Genomic DNA, 17486 nt, shown 5'->3' with positions numbered 1-17486 from the left:
CCTTTTTGCATTGCAGTCGCAATTGCTCCACTGCCAGAACAATCACGTTCATGATTTTCAAGATACTCCATTACCTGCTGGCTATCTGGAGCGATTGTTGAGATGGGCAAGTTTTGCAATCAAACGATGGTTGTACGCATATTTCATAAGTGCAGATAAATGTTATGTTGTAGCTAGCTCCGATAATAGATAGAAGCAGGCAGCCGGAAAGATTTTCCATTTTTTTACAGTATTGATGTAGCTTGGCGTAGAGGCATATTCTGTTGGACATAGTTGTTACCATAGAGAGTATAGCCATTTCTAGAAGTAGAATTAGTAGTAGGATAGCCGCAAAGAGGGTGAGAATTATGGGCACTGTTCCTGTTATTCCAGAGATGATCAAAAGAATGTCTGAATGTATTCTGGTATTAAAAGAAGAACAGTTTGAAAGCGTGTTAGAAGGCTGTAGGAGACCGTGTTAAAAAAGTGTGCCAGACCTTGAGTGTGACATGTGTTGAAAATTGTGTAACAATTCACAAAGTGTAAGGGGAGGTTCGTTTTTAAAAGGGAGAGTATTTTACTTGAAGTACGTGGTATCTGCAGTCGATAAATTTCTTTTGTAGAAGTGAGGGACACTTCTGTTGTGAACAAAAGCGCTTTCATTTTGGTTTGTTTAATGAAATCTGTTTTCAAAGTATTGGATTGAAGGCCAAGTTGAAGTTTGGGAGTTAGTTTGTGTGGGTGGGAATAGACATTGCCACAGGAAGTTACTCGGTTTGAAACAGTAAGGACATACGGTATACCAGCTCACATTCCGTAGGAGTGCATGTTATTGAGAAGCAGATAACTACTGTTAGAAAGCTGTGTGAATATTGGTCTGATTGTAGGAGTTAGCGTCCTTTTAAGAAAGGACGCAAGATTGGGGGCTGTAAGGTTAGAAGCGCCGTGGAGTTGGACATTCTTGGATAGTAATGAATGACTGCTATTGTGGTCACCCTTTTCACCTGTGAGAAAAACTTCTGTATGCTTTTTAAAACAGCGATATTTAAATGGGAGAAACCACTGCTCGTGAATAAACGCGCTACTTCATATAATCACATACAACATGACAAACAACATGTACACCTAGCAGACACAACAACACTACATACTGTGGGAACCATGGCTAGCCATGTACACAAAGCAAACATGGCATGGCACCTCTGCCACACAATGCAGAATGCGGGGAGAAATGGGAGCAAAGTATGTGCGAAGGTGGCAAGTAATTCTCGATTATAAAAGTATACAATGCAAAGTCTTGAGGGGATGTGCCGTACAGACTTGAGTATGCAGAGCACAGACATGTACATGTCAACATACACTGATGGTCTATTGAGTGAAGTGGACAGTGGACGATACCATGATAGTACAGTCAGTAGGGAAGATTATGGAATGGTAGCGCATACGTGCCTCCCCCCCAAATGTTTAGGGAAGTGGGCTGGCTCGCCGTACGCAAGGCTAGCTTAGGGGTATGAATAAAAGGCACATTTCTTTGGGTGTGGTTCTCTTCCGAGTGGGCAAACGTGTCTGCCAGGTCTGCACAGCTTACACTGCCACGAGGCTGACGCTGTGAGCAAAGGTGGGTACGTGAATGATGCTCTCAGCCTGCGGGTACTCAGAAACCGTCATGGCCGCTGTAACGCATATATACCCCACAGTTCACATTTCGACACTGCTGTATGTGAAAGAGGGCCGACCACGTGCTGGCGGAAGGTCCTGGGCCGAGGTCTGCGAGCTCGGAAGGCTTCTGAGATTAACGCTGGCTACCACGACACAGGCACACAGAGCCCAGCCTGCGGCCCAGGAGCATGGAGTGCTCTGTATTATAGTAAAACACAGTAGTCCGACAGGTACCGACAGTGGAACGGTGTTTTGATACCATAGTGGACGATGTTCAATATCACCTGCTGCTGAGTTTTCAGAGAACTCCCTCCGTTGAGGTGCATCACACTGTGCTTCCATAGCTAACTGCTGTACAGGATTATTGGGCTTTGTTGACTGCAGTCGGTGGAGTACACCGCGGTACAGAAGATCCGAACAATGAAACGTAGTCTTGATTCTATTATTGAGGATATCAGGAGTTAAAGTCTGTGATGATTTCGGTGTACCTCCTCGGATCAGGTGCAATCAACTCTGGGTCCCAACAGTGGAACGGTGTCTTGATCCCAGAATGGACGATGTCCGATATTACCTGCTACTGAGTTTTCAGAGAACTCCCTCCGTTGAGGTACATCAGACTCTGTGGTTCCGTAGCTAACTGCTGCACATGATTATAGGGGTTGGCTGACTGCAGTCAGTGGAGTACACCGCGGTACAGCAGGTTCTAACAGTGGAACGGTGTCTTGATATCACAATGGATGATGTTAGAACTGCATCTGAGAGTGGAGATGAAGGTACCTCCTCCGATCAGGTGCAACCAACTCTAGGTCCGAACAGTGGAACGGTGTCTTGATCCCACAATGGACGATGTTAGAACTGCATCTGCGATTGGAGATGGAGGTACTCCCTTTGACCAGCTGCAACCAACTCTGGGTCCCAACAGTGGAACGGTGTCTTGATGCCAAAATGGATTATGTTAGAACTGCATCTGAGAGTGGAGATGAAGCTACTCCCTTTGACCAGGTGGAACCAACTCTAGGTTGCAACAGTGGAATGTTGTCTTGATTCCACAATGGAAGATGTCCGATATTACATTCTGCTTAATTTTTACAGAACGCCTTCCGTTGAGGTGGATTAGAGTCTGTGCTTCTGTAGTTAACTGCTGCACATGATTATTAGGCATGGTTTATTGCAGTTGCTGGAGTACACAGTTATAGCTCAACTAACTATAACAGGCGAATTTCTCTGGTTTTATATGAGTCAAATGTCCAACTAACTATAACGTCCCTGAAACCTATGTTTTTTTTAGTGAATTTCTAAGGTTTTTTAAATGCTAATTCCAATCTATAACGTCTGTAAAACCTATGGTTTTTTTCAGCGGGAGCCCCTTGTAAACTTACCTGCTGTCGTCGCTGGTGCCGCCATCCACCGCCAGAGTCAGTGCAGCCATTCCGGTGTCCAGGGACCACGGGGGACTGCCAAACTACTTCTCCCAGCATTCCCTGTAGTGTGCACACCGTTGGCGCGGCCACAGAGCGCCAGGAGGCGTTAAAAGGCATGCAGGGCTCCCACAGCGCTCCAAAGGAGGCCGGGCTGAGCAGGCCCTCTGACATTGGTGCTGTGAAGTGCTCGGATTTAAGGTACTGCTGTTCTGTGGAACCCAATTTCTTGCTATGGCAAAACGCGTTAAACATAGGGATGGTCAACTGCAAGGGGGTGACGGGGTTGTGGGGACTCTGGATGCCTTTCTTTCACAGGCAGAGACAGTTTTAACTCATGAGATCCTGCTCACAGAAAAGAGACTTTCTTTGGATACTATACTCACACAGAAGAGTTCCTCAATGGGCAGACTAAGCAGGGTAAAAACCCCCATAGCTGTTCCCTTAGATACCCTGTCTTTGCCTGTTAATATGGAGAGTACGCCATGATGCAGGAGGGAGGAGGGGGAGGGGACAAACTGACCCAGGGGATTCGCCAAACAGTGTAATTGCTCAGGGCATGGAGTTGGGGAGCCTAGTGTGGCTGATACATTGAACCAAGAAATTGTTATCTCGCCTGAGGCGATTATTATTAGGGCTCTCGGTTTTATGGTATTTATTTTTTTGACATTTCCGTCTGTATTTATCCATATTTATTTTTTGTCAACTTTATCTGTATTTATCCATATTTATTATGGGTTTTGTGAAAAAATGAAGCTGAAACTGGTATATTTCCACATTTATTTAAGCAATAAACATGCAGTCATGCTTGAATATCTGCCAAGTTTCAGTGATACGTAGAGGATAAATCAATGCCCTTATATGAAAATATGCACATCTCAGTATCAGCCTTATGCATGTTTACTGCTGTTTAAGCCTCTTTACTAAAATTTCTTTCTTTTTTAACCCCCTTACCTATCAATCCACACAGTTATTGGCCTGGCAGTCATGGCAAAGTGTATTTAGAATCATTAAAAAAGCACCCAATTTCCGTTTATATCCACATTTAAAAATAAATACAGACAAGAAAATAAATGGTTTTCTGTCTGTATTTATCTGTAAAAATCAGTAAAAACGGAAAACAGGGAGCCTTAATTATTATTAAGCTAGTAATCCCACCCACAAAGCTAGAGACACAGGCAGTATCTGATGATAGGGATGAAGAAGTGAAAATGAGGTCTAAAAGGAGTCAAAATGTTAGTCAGGTGAAGGGTGGGGAGGAGCAGTTTTCTACCACTGAGCCGTCTGTTAGGCAACGTGGGGGTGGTACTTCGCAAAAGCCTAACTCAAAGCCTAGAATAAATAAGAACACCCCAAAGATACTTCCACATGATACCATGGCAATGGACAACAGCCTAGGTTTGGCTGAACCTGTGATGATTACGAGTTCAGTCTTTAATCAACAGATTGGTGAATGTAAAAACGATCAGTGGAGTAGATTGGAGTCGCTAATCTCTGTATTGCTTGACCCCATTCGTAATAATTTACCCTTGATTGAAGATAAACTATCTAGACTCAAAAATCTGATTAGCTCACCCACTAATGTTGTTAATGCGGTGGTGATATCTCCCCCTGAAGATACAACAAATAATAACTTCCTCCCAATATTGCAAAGACTTGATCAAGTAGAATCTACTGTGGCATCTATGCGCACAATGGTTGGGGGCATGATTTCATGTTCTGGGGTAAAATCTAAAAATCTTGTTGGGAGCTCAGTTTGTTGTGGGCACCCAGAATTAATTGAAAGGCCATCTACTAATTGTAATGTTGAATCGCTTAGTTCAGTGAGGAATGGTGTCAACAGAAGCCCTACCAGTGAGGATGTGCAGAAGCACAGAAGGCCCGGAAGCCTTAGTCATTTGGCAAATACGGATCGGCCCCAAAGTGCTAGTAGGCAAGTGTAGTAAGCAGAATGATGACAAAGTCTATAGTAGTCTCCAAGATGGTTTATTCCAAGTTGATGTTACAAAAATGTAGATAAGATACGAACCCCACCAGGAGCAGCTTCCCTGCTGCTCAGCCCATACACCAACTGCCTCAGGCTCACCAACATTCCACATTGCATCACACATCCCAACATTCTCACAGCTACCACTCTGGCTGAGCAGCAGGATACCACATATCTCCTTTCTTTACAAAGAAAAAGAAAGAAGAACCAACGCACATCATAAATTAACCATGAAAAGATATAGAAGAAAATACATCAGAAAGCATGAATTGAAAAGAGGAAAAACATGAATTAGAAAAGTGGGAAAAATAGGAAACGCAACCAAGAAACACCAAAAAGAAACAAAGACTAAAACACTAACACCCTTTCACACAGAAAGACAAACCCACATCCTCCCTCACATAAATAACAAAAAGAAAACCCATGTACAAAGATACGAAAGCTGGCCAGGCAAACATAAAAATATACAAGGGTAAGAGCAACAAAGTGAAAGAAAGAAAACAGAAGCAAATAGGTTGAAAGAATGAAAATCAACTATAGAAAACAAAAGGATAGCTGCTTTAGACTCAAACAAGAGTATGGAGGAAATACCCCGAAAGACAGCAAGTCCCTTGCAGTACATAGAAATAAAACGTTGCCGTTGACATCCTTGTTGCACAGAAGGTTAAAATAATGTAAAACACTATAACGCAATAACCCTGCACAATGACAAACACCACAACATTTTGGGTGGAAGGAGTACAGCGAGGCACACAGCACAAAATGCTACATGCAAATGAAATAAATGTGGAGAAAGACCACATAACACATTAAAGTGTATGACAAAATATACGCGTGGAGAAAGACCACCTAAAACATTAAAGTGTACGGTAAACATACACAGCACAAAGTGCTACTTGCCAATGAAATGGATGTGGAGAAAGACCACATAAAACATCAACATACCAATCAATTAAACAGTGCAACAAGGCAACCAGCACATGAAAATGGGTAGATGTGGAGAAAGACCACATGAAAATAAATTGATGTGGAGAAAGACCACATACAACATTAAAATTCCAATTAAATGGACATCACCTTCAACATTTTGGGTGAAAAGGTGTGCATCAAGGCACACAGCACGATGTGCTACATGAAAATGAATAAATGCGGAAAACCACATTAACATTAAAAAACCAACTGAATGAACATCACCTCACAATTTTGGGTGAAAAGGTGTGCATAAAGGCACACAGCACAATGTGCTCCATGAAATTTGAATAGAGGTGGAGAACCACATAAACATTAAAAACCCCAACTGAATAAACATTAAAACGCATTACCCCTCCCCCCTTTTACTTTTTAAGACCCTGCTACTCAATAAAAAAAATAGTGAACAATGCAGGTAACTCCAGACGAGGTTGAGCATAGCACCAGCTGAAACTTCACTTCCTTTGAAGAAATGCGATGTAAAATGTTCCCAAAACTCGTATTGTAGTGAAAAGCAACAGTACCTACAGAAGATCAGTTGAAACGCTCCGATGACCTCACTTGAACAGTACCTACAGAAAATCCATTGAAACACTCCGATGTCCTCACCCACAGTGCTCCGAAGATATCAACCAAAATGGAGGCACGTAGATTGATGCCTTGCCGGATGGCTTCAGGCACGTCAAAGCACAGAGAAAACCAAAGGCAGGAAAGCTGCTAATTAGAGGACGAGCATGGCCGAGTAGAGGACACGTCATAATGGTCATGAGGCAGCCGGATGGAAACACGGCTGAGGAGAGGTAAGGCTACGCGCTCTAAGTAAGCTCGTGGCGGATTTTCTTTTAAAATTAAGCGAACGGTTGAACTGCTATGCAGAGAGCGCGCGAGGCAGCAATATGTAAAACAAACAAAACAACTTACAAATAACCCTGCGAATACAGTCACGGGTCCCTGCCACAGTAAATGGACGAAATACACCGATTTAAGCAAGTTATAACTGCACGGAAAAAAAATTGAAGTTTCAATCCCCTTTTTCCTTAGAAAAGATCGGCGAGTGGAGAAACACTCTAAATGTGACATCCAGTAGGTGGCAGCAGATATCCACTAATTCCGCCGATTTGTAGGAAAAGTAAACAGCCTGTAATGTCAAAACTTGTATAATACTAACCGGATCTCTTCATCATTCTCCGGTTTCATGTCTCTTACTCCGGTTTCATTTCTACCTCGCTAGTTCTGAACACTCGGACACTCGGACCCAGTTTAAAGATCACTGCCCAGAACTTGATCCAAAACCTCGCTCTAGGCTCTGTGTCGCAGGAGGTAGATAGTAAGTCAATATAAGGCAGCAGAAATTAATAAAATAAAGTTGCTCCAATCGTGTCCCAAGAAATGACAGAAAGCAGAACCTGTCACTTTCAGACTGTGTTGTGAGCCAACGATGTCGCAGGAACAACTGGCAGCAGTTCAATAACAGGCAGGAGGGCTTGTAAAATAAGGTTAAAACTGGCACTTCAATATTGAGTTGCGGGCGACGATGTCAGGTCACTGGTGGGGCTCGTTGGTGCCAGTTAGATTGAAATCCTCCTCTTATCATGTAAAAATGAAATCCTCTTGATCTTGAATCTTGATTGTGGGTTATTTTTTCTTCAGCTTCTTTAATTTTCAAACCGAAGATACCCCACTTCTGGTACCAAATGTAGTAAGCAGAATGATGACAAAGTCCATAGTAGTCTCCAAGATGGTTTATTCCAAGTTGATGTTACAAAAATGTAGATAAGATACGAACCCCACCAGGAGCAGCTTCCCTGCTGCTCAGCCCATACACCAACTGCCTCAGGCACACCAACATTCCACATTGCATCACACATCCCAACATTCTCACAGCTACCACTCTGGCTGAGCAGCAGGATACCACAGCAAGGTCCTTCTTCGATAGTTAGGAACGCTACTAATGGGAAGAACGGGAACAAAAAGGGTATAAATGAGCAAATATCCCCACTGTTGTCCCCTAAAGGGAAAGTCTCTAACAATCAAGATGATAAGGTGATGTTATACCTTCCACCTGAGTGTGGTCCCTATGTAGCAATCCTTATGAATGTTCCTTCATTGACTAATGAGCAAGTTGAATCCCAGATACAGCTAAAAAATAAAGTTTGTTATTGGCTCTCCCAGAATACAAATTTTCTAAAGTCAGACTCTGATAACATCCTATTTGTGAGAAGAGTTAACTGGGTGGGTCCACTACGTAAGTCTCATTCTGGTGATTGCATTGTTATAAATTGTAGATCTCCTCATATGATAGATCGACTATTGGGGTGGGGGACTTTTTCACCCAAGCAGAGGCAGGACAAAGCGTTAACTATTTTACCGCTAGGGTTTTTTTATAGACATTGCGATAGTAGAGGGAGGAACTTTGACGCTACCAAAAAGGATAGCGCTATGCTCCGCACATCTATCGAGGCACCACCCCTGGAACTGAGTAATAGGTTTTATCCCCTGAGTGGTTTCGATTCTCAGGATTGACTGGGCAGCGTACTCCCCTTTTCGTCACAGCTACACGAGGTTGGATCTGCTATGGAATTTACTGCTGTCCCTGGTACTACTTCCGTATCTAGAAATCAAGGTAACTCAGGTTCTTGTGACCAAGTTACAAATACTTTGCTCCTTCCCCTATATTATGATCATGAGGGGCCAATAGCCCCAACAGGTCACTCACAGGGAAATGTTTCTGGCTGTTGTGATCTAAAGTTTTTATCCTGGAATGTAGCGGGCCTAAATTCAAAGATAGATGACCCAGATTGGGGTAAATTGATAGACTCCTTTGACTTCTGCCTATTACAGGAAACCTGGGCAGTAGGGTGTGTCCATAGGGCTGGCTTCACCATGTATAGCATTGAAGCTATACAGCCCCCGGTTAGTCGCCCAGCCGGTGGCCTTTTGATCTAGGCGAAAAACTCACTTATCTATAAAGTAAAGGTCTTGCACCTAGGTTGTCCCGAATTACTTGGTCTGGAACTGTCCTCAGTAAAGGGGACCGCAAAAATCATACTTTTTAATATACACAATTGGGTTGACAGCCCACACAAACTCTCAGGGACCATAACATCGTTGGCTAACTACCTTGATTCGACCATGGGAAATCACAGGTTGATTGTCACCGGAGATTTTAACACAACCTTTGAACCGGTGAACTATATACAGGACCTTATCCTGGAAGGGGTAAAGCTAGGGGGATTGCGAAACTTCAGATCCCTCCCATTAAGAAAACCACAAGGGTGGGGAAACAAGTACTATCGTTCACTATTGCCCATGGTGTCAGAGCCTGTAATGGTCGAACTGATTCTGATAGAGCAGCAGGTCACACATTCAAGAGGGTGTCATCGAAGACACGGGTTGACTATATCCTTGTCGACTGTGGCCTTTAGTCAAGGATATGGTCATCATTGCTCGGGAAGACAGTGATCATAACGCTCTGACACTGACGATGACGGGGTTAGTTACCCAGCGCAGGCACCCTAGGGCTGAGTCCACACAGGTCATCACAAATAACAACAATAGGAGAGTTAAGTGGCCAATGATCCTAGCCGACCCAAACTCTCTTCTCCAAATATATTCTGTGGTTGAGCGGTCTCTTATAGATCTAAGTATGCCTACCACTGGGTTGGTGGCTGTTATTAGTATCTTCCAGGAACTAACTGCAAAAATAAAACCAGTCTTTTATAGACAAAGCAATAGAGTTAAGCAGCAAACAGCACCCTGGTTCAACGATGCATGCAAAAGGGCTAGGAATGAGCTAATGAAGATGGTAAAATCGAAATACCCTGCAGAAATTGCAAACAGTAGGAGGTTATACAAACTAGCCCAAAACAAAGCAAAAAGGGACTGGGATTGTGAAAATTGGAAATTGCTTTTAGAGGCCGCTAAATATAAGAACAGCGAATATTTTTGGCATCTATTGGCAAAGGGATCACCAAAACTGGTAGCACAAACTGATTTCTATATTCAGCCCCACGTATGGTAAGAATATTTTGGGGCTTTGTTTGCAGACCAAGGCCCGTCGTTCGCTCCAGCCTTAAGCATGAATTTTTGTGAACAGGTAGTAGTTGATGCTGAGAACATCACTCTTGCGGAAACAATTACAGCCATTAAGTTCCTGCAGAACAGTAAAGCACCAGGTCTTGACAAACTTCCAGAAGACCTGTTTAGGGCTGAACCGACTGTTTGGGGCCCACTGCTTCAAAGGGTTTACAATACTATCCTGAAGGGGGGTGCTCTTCCAGAGACTTGGCAGGGTGCCGAAATCATTCCCATTCATAAGAAGGGTGATAAAGGGTCGCCGGGGAATTATAGGCCCATCAGTCTTATCGATGTATCGCAAAACAATTTCTGCAAAATCATTCTAACCAGAATTCAAAACTGGATAGAGGAAAATAGTGTTTTGTCAAACCTACAGGCAGGATTTAGGGCAGCAACCAGTACCACGGACCAAGTTTTTAAGTTCCTCCTGCTAATTTGGAAAGAAGTCACAATCAGAGGAGGTCACCTATATGTAGTGTTTGTGGATTTAAAGACGGCCTTTGATTCCATTGATCGGTTCCAACTTTGGCAAGCGCTGAGCACATTGGGATTACCACCTTATGTGCTCAGAATTCTTGTCAGGCTACATCAAGACACTTTTGCCAGGGTCAGGTGGAATACTGATGGCACTCTGACAAACGCCATAGCTGTTCAGAAAGGCGTTCGTCAAGGATGCGTTCTTGCCCCCACACTGTTTATCCTTTATATTAATGGTTTAATAGGAGAACTTTTTAACTGCAGTGACGACCCTCCAAACCTGGCTGGCAAGGTAGTGCCTTGTCTGCTTTTTGCAGATGACACACTGCTTATTGCCAGAACTACCCGTGGTATTCAAAATCTCCTAAATAAATTTGCCTTAGTTTGTAAAGATAAGGGTTTAGAAATAAATGGGCTAAAACCTAAATATATGATTTTTAATCCGTGTAAATCAAATAAGAGAAAACTTTAACTTACCCTGGGCACACACAGTTTGAAGCAGGTTAGTTCTTTTGACTACCTGGGTATCCGTATTAACGATAGGCTGGCATGGACTCCGCAGACTGATAAGGGCATTGATAAGGGCATTGCGACCCTCCAGCATGTTGACTGTGCTATAGTTCAAAGGGCTAAAGCTTCCCCCTTTCAGCCAATATCCCCCATTATTGAAATCCATAGGGCTAAGGGCCTAAGTGCGGCCCTGTACGGGCCGAACTGTGGGGGCTGGAAAACCTGACAGAAATCGTGCTGAAAATAAATTTATCAGAGCCATTTTGAAAACCTCCCAATGAATACACCACTCTTGCCACTTAGACTTGATCTTGGCTTAAAACCTATAGATCATTATGCCACTTTGAGGTCAATCTTATTTTGGATCAGGGTGTGGATAAGTAAAACTCAGGTGCCCCTGAGGGAGGCAATGGTAGAGCTGAATGCCTTGCATAATCAAACAAGCCGCATCAAGTGGTTAGTAAGATCAAGCTCTGGTTTTCAAAAATTGGGATGGTGCAACTCTGGGAGGATCCAGGATCTATGACCAAACTCACGGTCCCCCTTGTTAAAAAAAGGTTTTGGGATCTAATGATCTCAGAAAGGGTTGACCGGTTTGCACATGGCACTTTGACTGCCGAGGTTCTTGAATGTTAAAGGAGTATTTGCTTTTGAAGGTTTTTTGGATGATATTGTACCGCCCCATGCATGAGCCTTGTATGTTCAGTTCAGATATGGAACCCTTCCTTTGAATGCATTGAAGAGCTCTTGGGGAAACATGTCTGTAAATCCTTTGTGTCCTCTATGCCATATTTCCCCTGAAACCATCAAGCACTTTTTTTCTGCTGTTCCTTTTATGCTGAATTTAGGAAAACCTGGCTGGCCCCTGTATGTCGTATTTTATCTTTTAATTGTCCACTGGAAGCAATACGTATATTTAAATCAGATCTAACAAGCTGGCTAGTATATGCTGTCTCGAGGTTTTTAATGTTTGCATGGTGGAAAAGGCTAAAAATGAGCAAACATGTTCTTGTGTTGTAACTTTAATTAGGTTAAGTGGTATTTCTCAGATGCATGTACATTGATTTAAAAAAAATCTAGTAGCTTGTCTTATTGTATTGTAAAACATGTTAACGTTTTTTATATTGGTGCACATTTTATTATTGTTCTTAATGATCATGTACTGTATTTGAAATGTGAATGATCATATTTTTGATCGATTGAATAAATATATATATATACTTAGGGCAGAATTAGAAGATTCTCGCCCTGCCTTGAATTAGTGTTGCTTACTTGCTTTAACCACATCCGCCCCAGCAAGTGTGCGATCAATTATTGGTTTAAATGTAATTTAGTCACACCTCAATAAACGTCTCCGCCCGGGGGAAGAGGGTTAGGGTTTGATAAATGGTTGGGAAGGGGTATTTGAGGGAAAGATTTGACAAAGACAAACACCACACATGGACAACACACAATCTTGGTAGACGACCATCATATTCATAAATCTGTTAAGGGAGAAAAAGGAAATGCATGCATGATGTGGTTAATGATAAGCAGTGCTATGTAGACTAGTAGACAGTACAGGGCAGCAGTATATTATTAATTATTAGGCAATTGCATTGCTTGTCTGCCCTCCGAGAGACCCAAATTACATACATTTTATTTATGTTATGTTGTACCTGGCTTCCTTTTAAAGCTAGCAAATAAAATTAAACAATAGCTGTAGGGATATAAGCAAAGACTAAGAGCAAACATAATAAACAACAACACACAGCCGTAATGATTGAAGAGAAAAATGAATCAAATTAATTAAAAGATGATGAATGATACTAAGTTACTGTATTATCCTGGTCAAATTGGGAAGTTGCATCTTGTCATTCCTCTTGGTCCTCCCTTCCATGGACGTTCCATCAATCTTGGGTGCCCCACTGCCTGCCTGGCGGATGCAGATTGGTAAGGTAAGTTTTCCATACTGGGTGATTTAAATCTGCATTTCGATACACTGTCCAGTCTGACAGCTCGTACCATCTCTTTGGACTTAGAGGCTCTTCAACTTTCCCAGCTGGTTTTCCAGCCTACTCACATCGGGGGACATATTCTTGACCCTTTTTTCACCAATCTGACTGAGGCTAAAATCACTGCGATTACTCCAGTAGAATGGTCTGACCATTTCCTGGTGTCTATCCAGTATCCCGTGTCAGCGACCACTCCCACTTCTTCAGCTAGACGGGTACCTAGGAGACCTTGGAATAAACTCAGGCTGGAAGATTTTCATCGTCTTCTGTTAGTGGAGCCCCTGGGCCCATCTAACAATGTAGACGAGGGGTATGACCTCTTCTGCTCCTGGCTTACTAGGGCTCTGGACGCTCTGATACCTATTGTATCGACTAAGATCAATCCTCGTGAGTCGAGTCCCTGGTATGATGGGGCCTTACGCGCCTTGAAGGGAGCCAATAGACGGGCGGAGAGGGCTTGGCGGAAGACATATGGGGCCGATTTAAAAGCTGCATATGCCGCGTCCGTCAAGCTCTATCATCGGGCCATATGTCGTGCTCGAGCGGCCTTCTATGCCGAAGAATTCCGGAACAGCACCAACCCGTCAAAGGCCATCTTCAAGGCGGTTAAAGATCTTATGGCTAAGCGGACTACCTCTACAGCCGAGAGTTCTGTCTCCCACTGCGAATCCCTTGCTTCCTATTTCTTGGGAAAAGTCCAAGCTATTTATCGGACATTCCCTAGCATTGGGCTCTCGTCGGGAAGTTCCAATGAGACACCTCGTCATATCACCCTGCTCTCATTTCCCCCTCTCACCTCGGATGGGTTTGATAAACTTGCTTTGCAAGTTAAATCTGGATCTCCATCCGATCCAGTGAGGCCTGCTCTCTTTCGAGACCAGACCTTTATGGGACGCCCTGTTGTGCGTTCCCTTGTCAACCTCTCCTTGGAGTCGGGGGTAGTTCCAACTAAATGGAAGCAGGGGGTGGTGTCCCCGATTATTAAAAACCCCTCCTTGGACCCGTCTAAGCCTGAAAGTTTTTGTCCCATCTCGCTGCTACCCTGGCTGGCAAAGTTGACAGAGGCCCATGTTAATCTGGCCCTGTCAGAACATCTAGCCCGGACCAACGCCCTCGACCCCACACAGAATGGCTTCCGTGCTGGTCACAGCACGGAGACCGCTCTTCTTGTGATGGTGGAACATCTGCGTGCAAGGTTGGATGCTGGTCAGACGGCGGCGCTGATATTGTTAGATCTCAGTGCCGCCTTCGATACGGTATCTCACAGCATCCTCCTGCATCGGCTCGAGGAGATTGGTATCAGTGGTTTGGCGCTGCAATGGCTCCGCTCCTTCCTGGACAACCGCTCCTTCTGTGTGGCCATCCCTCCCTTCACGTCCAGTTTCCAGCCTCTGGCCATGGGGGTTCCGCAAGGGTCCTCGCTGAGCCCCACGTTGTTCAACCTTTACGTGAGACCGCTGGCTGATGTCGCGAGGCAGTGGGGCCTAACTTTGGTCTCATATGCCGATGACACTCAGCTGGCGGTTACTCTCAGCGGGGATGTACAACAAGATGCCCCCAGGTTTCAGTCTGGACTGAAGGCGGTGGCTAGCTGGTTGACAGGAAACTGTCTCCAGCTTAATGCCACAAAAACGGAGGTAATGGTTGTCGGGAAAGGAGTAGAGCTATGGGGCGATCAGTGGTGGCCTTCTGAGTTGGGCCCCACTCCGACCTCGGTGTCGGAGGTGAAAAATCTGGGGGTCTGGTTGGACGCTGGCCTTACCTTTGTAGGACATACCAAAAAAACTGCAGCCGGTTGTTTTGGTCTGTTAAGAGGACTTAGACCAGTTCTTAAATGTTTCGATGCCCCAACCAGACAGCTTGTAGTCCAGGCAACTATCATCTCTCGTCTGGACTACGCTAGCTCTCTCCTGGCTGGGGCCAACCAGGCTGAGTTAACTCGCCTACAGCGGGTTCAAAACGCTGCGGCTAGAGCCATTGTTGGCCTACCCAGATTTAGCCCGGTGGCGAATGTCCTCCGCTCCCTGCATTGGCTCCCTGTAAGGAAGCGTATTCTTTTTAAGGTCCTTTGTTTGGCCTTTAAAATCTTAAGAGGTATAGGCCCTGAAATCTTGTCCAACTGTATCTCTTTCTATGTCCCCACCCGCAGTCTCCGATCTCAGGGCCAGGCCCTTGCTGTGGTCCCCAGATTTAGACTCAGCCGGATGGGGGGTCGTTCCTTCAGCGTGAAAGCTGCACTAATTTGGAACACCCTCCCAGTTGAAGTCCGTCAGTTAGATGATCTGCTGTCTTTCCGGAGAGCTATTAAAACATTCTTGTTTTAGTTGTCCATTTTAGGTCTTTTTTTCCTGTTGTGTTATGTTTCTCCTTGTCTCTGCGCCGGGACGCTCCTTGGCTGGAGTAGCTGTGCGCATAATAAATTAATATAACATAACATAACATAACATAACAAGTGTGAGTTGTTTTTTCCATTATAGAACAGGGTAAAGGCCGGCCTGTGAGTGTAGATGGAAAAACCAAAGGGATATTGAAAAATCTATGAAAAAAATGTATGAATTACAGAGGAGTGCAACATGAACAGTTTTAGAGGCGGCATGGCTATATCATGTCTACTCTGTTTCCAGCAACAACAACAGGACAGAGCAGGCCCACGGCACCCACCCAAAACACAGTTAGCTTAGATTCTGACTGAGACAGATAGAGCACACATATACAGCAACATAGCATTTTCCCAATTAAGTAACTAAATCAATGCACTGCTGTCAGTCATACCACTCCACTACACTGACTCCACTCCACCACTACACAGACATGTAGGTCTGCTGTGGTTTTTATTGATTGACTTGTTTACCTTTATGCCACTTCATGAAACGCCCCAAGTTATTCCATCAATCATCTTCGATCCTACTGACTGACTATAGAGTATGTGGTCATCATCATCATCATGGTGTCCAGCTCAGTCTGTAATGTACTGAGTGAGTCCAGATTCCATATTCAAAAATGCAATGGATTGCCCTGCAGTAGAAGTACAATTTGTTATTAAACAACAAGAAGGGAAACATTGACCTGAGTCACTTTGTTTTAGTGCGTAGATTAAATACTAGTACACTTCATGCACAACAACAACAACAACACAAACACCAGTCAGCCTCCAATGTATGCCATCATTACCTGTTCTCATCTTAAGGGGCAGTCCCTCTCGGCTCAGAAAGGAGGATAGCTATAGTCATGTTCTTTTGGAGGGACTCAACGAGGCAAGCACAAATTTCTTGTACTATTCTCCATCCAATGTCTGGTTTGAAGGAAATGTATTTATGGTGAGTCAGGATGGACAGAGCAGGACTCGGACGAGTGGACTTCTTTAATAAATGCACACAGTTGCAACTCTAATATGGCAATAAAAAGACAAGACGGTGGTGATGGATTTGTTGTTATTTGAACCAAAAAGACAAATAATAAAAGTAAATAAGGAAGAAATAAAGTAACAAGTTGAAAGCCTAGTTGTTAGGGAGGTAGAGCTCGTCCTCAAACTCTGGTGGTTCACCCAGAAGTAGGTCGTTTACCACACTACTTTCGTCACCTAAGTCACTGTCCTCCTCTTCCTGCTGTGCTTCAGGTATTGTGTAATCCAGTGGTATAAAGTGCTGATTCATTTTGATTACGGTTAGCCTCTCCACTTGTGGGGTGAGAGACTGGTCCTTTTCACTGTTACAATGGCACCAGCAGCACTGAAAATACGCTGAGAAGAGACACTTGCGACAGGGCAAGCCAGATAGTTTATTGCCAGCCTGCTGAGCACTGGCCTATGGTGACTTTTCCCATACCACAACCGCAATGGGTTTTGATCAATGTCGACCTCTGTTGGGTCACCCAGATAGGCATGGACCATCCGCTCAATGCTCAGGGATGCTCCGCTTTGCCCGGCCTCTTTTGCCCTTGCATTTTCATCAGCACTGGACCTAACAAGCCCTTGCTGTAGATACCATTCTTGTGCCAATTTTACTGGGGTTGATGATCCTGTTCTTGCTGTTGTTGATGTTGGTGGTTTTGACTGCTGTGAGCCAACCGCACTGCCCTCAGGGTCTGAAGTTGAACTTGACGCCGGCTGCCCTGCAGTACTTGTTGTGGGCTGGAGTAGCGGGCCTCTAATTTCCAGCCGGTCATTTTTAGAGCGACTGGCTACCGCAGCTATCCAAGTTTTGTACTTGGCAACATCCACTTGTAAAAAAAGAATGAATGTGTTAGTGTTCAGTCTGCTTTCTACCATGGATATGGAATTGTGGCAGAAATGTAATGGTTGGATGACACAATCTCAGTTTGCACCCTTGTATTTTCAGCTAAGTGAAAGGATAAGCTCTCCACCAACTTATATGCTTTTTTTTTTCTCCACACCTGTGTACATTGCAGACACCCCCT

The sequence above is a fragment of the Triturus cristatus genome, chromosome 2_2, assembly GCF_964204655.1.
Source record: "Triturus cristatus chromosome 2_2, aTriCri1.1, whole genome shotgun sequence".
Classification (NCBI taxonomy): Eukaryota; Metazoa; Chordata; class Amphibia; order Caudata; family Salamandridae; genus Triturus; species Triturus cristatus.
Note: the sequence above shows the minus strand (reverse complement) of the source record.